This window comes from Corythoichthys intestinalis, chromosome 11 (genome assembly GCF_030265065.1).
Source record: "Corythoichthys intestinalis isolate RoL2023-P3 chromosome 11, ASM3026506v1, whole genome shotgun sequence".
Lineage (NCBI taxonomy): Eukaryota > Metazoa > Chordata > Actinopteri > Syngnathiformes > Syngnathidae > Corythoichthys > Corythoichthys intestinalis.
In genome coordinates, this window is record NC_080405.1 from 13,126,012 (window position 1) to 13,132,392 (window position 6,381).

Below are 6,381 nucleotides of genomic sequence, written 5' to 3' on the forward strand. Positions count from 1 at the left end.
AAGTTTAAAAACGCAATAACTTACCTTGAGGAACATCAACCGGTGTTCTCAACAGCATAAACTCTCTAGCTCCATTGTCATTGAGATGCACTTGTTGCGAGTACATCACCAATTTTTCCCAATTCCTCTGATCAGGTACTGTATTTTCTGCTCTCATTTAGCCTTTGCTGCTTGTCTTGTAAACGGCCGACAGTGCTGTCCTGCTCTTCACTTTTCCGATCTGATTCAAATTGGAAGGGCAGAACCAATGACATGTTGGGGTAGCTAAGAGTGACACGCTGAAAGTTTGGCAACGGGCCAAGTGACGTCACTCACTGCGACGTAACAAGAATGGTGACCTATCACTTAGAATAATTTTACAAACTTTGTTAAAACGAAAACATTCAGAGGGGTTTTAATATCAAATTATTATAACTCATACTAACATTTATATTTTAAGAATTACTTGTCTTAAAGATTGAGGATCACTTTAATACTTTTATTACGAAGTTTATTACTTCTAAGTCAAAATATTATATGCAAAAAGATTATGGTGCTTATAAAGAATTTGTGAAATCCTAAGTGGTGCTACCATGTCTTCCATATCTTTTGTTTGGTTTATTAATAACATTTCAGTGTTTCAGGCATAAAACGGTATGCTTGACCATGTGAATTGATAGGAAATTCCAAGCAAATCAGTCATGATATCAGGAGAAGAATTGAGGACATGAGATAGTCTGGTTCATTTTCTGGTGAAATGTCCTGATACCTGAAGGTGACACATTAATCTGTTCAAACTCTTATATACTAATATAATTGCTATTGGAATGTCCACCCATGATGCATCATGGAGTACAGTTTCTGTGTCCCAGAGATGAATGTGGCATTGGTCCCAAATAAACCCATAAACAATGTAAAAAGGCCTATTGATAAGCTAGAAAGATATGAAGTGGGTGAGCAAGGGTACCTAAAAACGTACAAATTACACCCCATTTAGAAGGAGGAATGGGCTAAATTTCTTACCAACTACTTAGAGAGGCCTGTGGAAAGATGTCCAAATTTGAGTCTCTGCTTCCCAATAACATAATGAGCAATTTGCTGTGCTGTTTCATCTGCAGGAAATTGTCACTTCAAATTGGGCACTCCGTGCATCTTGTATTTCTAAAATTAGGTGAAAGGTTCTCATGCTCAGCAACTAGCATGGCAGTGAGGCTGTACAAACACCAAATTTGTCACAGAAACTCCGGACATACTGAGAAATGATTTATTGTACAGTGGTACCTCGACATACAATCCTTTGACATACGATGTAAAATGTCTGTAGATGTCTCGACAAATGACGACATGCTCGAAATACGACGATTTATGACAGTGTCAAAATTTCATTGTTTTCCTGCAAGACGGACACACTGCGGATTTTGTTGTGAGAGAAATCAACATGGGTCTCAAGACGTTTAGTGCAGGTGGTGAAAAAAGGAAAAGGGTGACACTTACCACTGAAATTAAGAAGGAAATTATATAAGCATGGTGTGCGAGTCAGCGAACTGGCTCGACGATCTCGACGGTCTTCCTGTGACCTCCATTCGCCAGTCTTTTAAAGTGAGGGTGACAATTGTTATTATTGTAACATCGGCAAGGAAATCGCCAGCTTCGTCAGGTTTTTAATCATTTATTTCAGAACTTGTTCAACTCAACGCTATTATTGTCCGCCGTAGCCGACACCAACAACAACGGAACATGAAAAGAGAAAGTAAAAACTTCCACTCTTCCGCACCTCTCTCACTCTCTCGTCATTCACATGATGCGTTCAGGAACAGCATGCAAAACACAACCACCACATTAAAACCTGATTTGTTACATTATTATTATTGTTATTATTATTAATCTGATTTATTTTTAGATGTTTTTTTCTATGTGTAATTGCTATTTGTAATTGTACCTGCAGTGTTGATGAAGGATTTAGTGTAGGTTTTTGGGCTGTGGAACGAATAAATCGGATTATAATGTATTCTTATGGCAAAATCCCGCTCGACATAACACCATTACAACTTACAAACTAGTTCCTGGAATGAATTAAATTCATAAATAGAGGTGCAACTGTACCTTTCAACCATCAATTATTCCTCTGTATTGCAAATAGCTTTTGTCCAACTTCTTCTCTGAAAGCGATACACTTTCTCAGCTTCCATCATTCTCTGCTCTGCTTTTACATTTACATTTGAGAAAGTTATCTTGCACACCACCAGCCACATTTACCACAGTAAATTGTCTAAATACAATTTCCCCTAACACTATTACTGTCATGCCTTGACTTGAGTCATGTCAAGTTAGTGCTCTAGTGTGTCTTGTCATTGTGATTACCCATTGATTGTGGCCTGCTCCGTGTTTCTTGACCAATCCGCTGCCTCTTGTATCACCCACCTGTGCCTTATTGTCTTGTTACCCCTTGTCTGTATTTAAGATCCCCATGTCCTGTCTGTTCTTGATGTGTCATTCTGTTCTCATCACATGTCTGTGTCCATGCTCCCATTGTGCCTGTATCCCACAGTAAATTTCATATCCAGTCTTTTGTTTGAAGTTGGTTTGTACTTTGCTTTTTTGGGCTTTTGTTTTTCCTTCGAGTTTTGTCATAATAACATTTCTGAGTTGATCACAACCCTGCCCCGCTGCCGTTTGTTTTCCCTGTGTTTGGGGCCACCTCGTCCACGCATTCTGACAATTACAGCCTCCTCCAGATTGTGTTGTCTGCACAATATGTATTCCAACATTATGTATCAACCTCCAATGAGCCCATATACCCACTATACCTAAAAATATTGAAAATTATAAACAAAAAGAAAAAATATTAGCAAAACTTGAAAGATTGAGTTTTCAGCAATAAATTTCAAATAAGGAGAATTTATGGTAAGTAAGTATTTTTTAAGTTCTGCTCAATTGTTGTAGGTTCTGCTTACTTAAAATTTTAAATAAACTGGACTTTTTAAGTACATAAAGGAAATCCAGGGAGCATTTGAACTTGTGTCTCCTAGATGACAGCATAATGCTTAGCCAGATTGTGTAGCTCAATTACCTACCTACGATCTTTTGGGCTAGGTTTACACGGCCTCTCAAGTTAGCATCACTTACATTTCAATTTAGCACAATTTACTGTACATCTCAGTTCTGCAAATTCAGATATGTAGGTTTTGCCCCAAAACTTGACAATTAAAGTCAGCACAACTCAAAACTAAGGTAATAGTGTTAATTTGATTAGTTATGAATACTCGAATTAAGATGCTACTGATGAAAACTTTGGTTCATTTGTGTTGTGCTTCTTAAAATCATTAAATATCGATGAAATTCATAGCTTATTAGAAGTTTTATTTTTTACTGTGTACTGAGTAACACATGCATGACAGCTTTAAGGTCACATATCATCTCTGAGTGGTATTATTTTCTCCTTAACTTGATGTTAATGCTGTAATATTCAAAGATCATATTTATCACATCCCACCAAAGCATAATGACTATTTTAATAAGCATGAATAAACATCTTCTTGTTGTTGTTTTTCTCTGCAAACTCCTCATTTAGAACCACAAAATTGTCTTCTTTCAGAAACCATATTACAAAAAAAAAAAAAAAAAAAAAGGAAAAAAAGGCTAAGATCGCGAAAGCAATGTGCTTCATACCTCAGTCATGCACCACATTTGTCAGTGAGCTCTAAAAGTTAAAACCCTATTTGAAGAGGACTTGTCGTATTGATTATGCATCAACCTGGTAACATGGATTCTCTGTTGGACTGGAATCATGTGCAATGTCAGTCAGCATGTGGAACAGCAGACAAGCAAGACAGATTTAGAAGTACTGTGACACACTGATGACTGAAACATGGGATTGTCTGAATTAATCCATTTCAGAGTGTTACCAGTTTGTTTGATTTCTGATGTCATTAAATTGAGGTCATTCTTGGCATATTATTTCTGGGATTCCTTGATTATTGCTGTAGATTGAAGACAGTGGAATTTGACAGGAATAATGAATATGAGCAAGATCAAGGTACAAGCTTCATTTCAAGGTATCCATTTTTGGTTCAGTTACAATACTGCAACTTGGAAGGGAGCCTTAGCACCGTAGTAAAGGTTAATATATGTCATATGAGTCCATAAAAATCTTTCTGGGAGAGAGCTTTATGGGCTGATAATTCCCATAAAACTGATGGACTAATGATTTTCAAGACGCATCTACTTTTTGTCAAATTCCAGCCTGTTCTTGTTAGTCTTCTTGGATGGAGTGTAGTAAATTTATTGAGTAAGTGAAGTAATAGTTGTACTTCAGTTCATGTTCATAAAATTGACGCCTACTCCTCAGAGGTCATTTTCTGTTGTGAATAAGTTAAAAATTAACATCATTATTCACGGCCCTTAAAATGTCTTAACTTTTACTCTCTATTTCCAATATGTTTTTTGTTTTATTTTGTCTTTCCAGACTTTACAAATGATCTCATACGCATGGCTTTATGCAACACATCACAGCAAAATGAGTCAAAGGGTCACTTTTCCTATTTATCATTTTTGGGCATAAAAAAGTGCATTCTTGGCTTTTTATTGACATATCAACTAATTTAGTATGTAATTTTATTTCTGAGAAATTGCGAGCTGATCCGTGTACCTTCAATTTCCAAAATTAGGGGAAAACTGACCCAGAATATTTTTATTTCAATATTTTGATTTTGGTGTCCTTTTTCCATTTGTCATTGGCAACCAGTATGTTCGTTAAGAAAGAACCTAATTTGCCACATATACTCATGGTGTACTGAGGAAGAATTTATTGTATGTTTCAGCAATGAAATTTTGACTTCAATGTATTTTTTTTTTGACTTTTTGAATTCATTCTGAAACGTCGTCATTGAACCTCATCAACATCCAACTTTAAAGGGCAACTGAAGAGCTTTTCGGATTTCGCTCTTGAGTGTTTTACTCAGTTGAATTATATTAAATGCATCATTCGCTGTCTCAAAAAGTCACATTAAAAAAATAATAATAATAATTGACCGCGTAGTTTTTGAGTTATGGCCATAGCAACGAGGGATGCGCCGCCCTGCCGTCCGATACCTGATGACGTAGCTTCCAGGGAGCTTCGCCACCACTCTGAACATGGAAATATAGCACCACGCTATCCTCGCCATATATTGCATACATTTTCTGGCTTTTACTCGCGAGATTCGTCATGCCATCTCGATGTGTAGTGACGAATTGCTCACAGGAATGCTCCTGCAAAGGTCTGGACCGTTTTTATGAGCATGCATACAGGTTCCCAATCGGCTCATTGTTTTCATCATTTCAGCGACGTCAGCTTTGAAAACCTACAACAATGCAACATTGGTTTCACAAAAACATAAGTAGAGACCTTTACTGGCTTTTATGATTCTAAAATTTGATGCACTTCTGTTGATAAACGAGGGGGACTCCTACTGCCTGTTTGTTGAAGCGCGACATTTTTTTTTGAAGAAGAAGAAGAAGAAGGAACAATAGCATCAAATAGATGCTGATTTGACTGGGGCATTATTATTTGATCACCAAGAAATTATTATTAAAAATTATCAAATTAAAATTAGGATTCATCCAATATTTTCATGCTGCTGTGAGATTTTCCCATAAGAATACATTATAATTAGATTAATCTGTTCCACAGCCCAAAACCCTACACTAAATCCTTAATAAATAGTGCAGGTACAATTAGTAACAGCAATTACACATAGAAAAACAAAATAATTATAAATACAAATCAGAATAATAATAATGAATTGATTTTTTTTAAAGCATTTTTATTGTCACCTTAACTTATAGAGACTGGCGAACAGAGGTGGGAGGAGACAACGGGTGCATGTAGATATGTTGAGCCATGTTCTGTCTAATTTAACCAATGCGTTAAATAGGAAACATGTAAAACAAAGTATGAAAAACTAAATAATAAAGGCATTTTTATTGTTGCCTTATCTTACTGGCGAATGGAGGTCGGAGGAAGGAGACACATCGTCTAGCCAGTTCACTCACATGCACAACATGCTCACATTTTTCAATCATGTACTTTTTATTTTCAATGATAAGCTTCACCTTTTTTCTTTTTTCACCAACAGCACTAACCTTCTTGGGACCCATGTTGATTTCTGTCACAAGAAAATCCGCCGTGCGTCCGTCTTGCGGGAAAACAATGAACTTGCGATTCTTTCATAAATTGTCGTATTTTGACCATATCGTCATACGTCGAGACAAATGACGAGTCCAATTTTACATCGGATATCGAAAGGATCGTATGTCAGGCCTAGGGCTGGGCAGGTGTGTGGCTGTGTTTGTCATCCAATTACAGGCCCAGCACCTGACGGGTGGAGCGACGGCAGCTGGCAGCAATCACCATCACCAGCC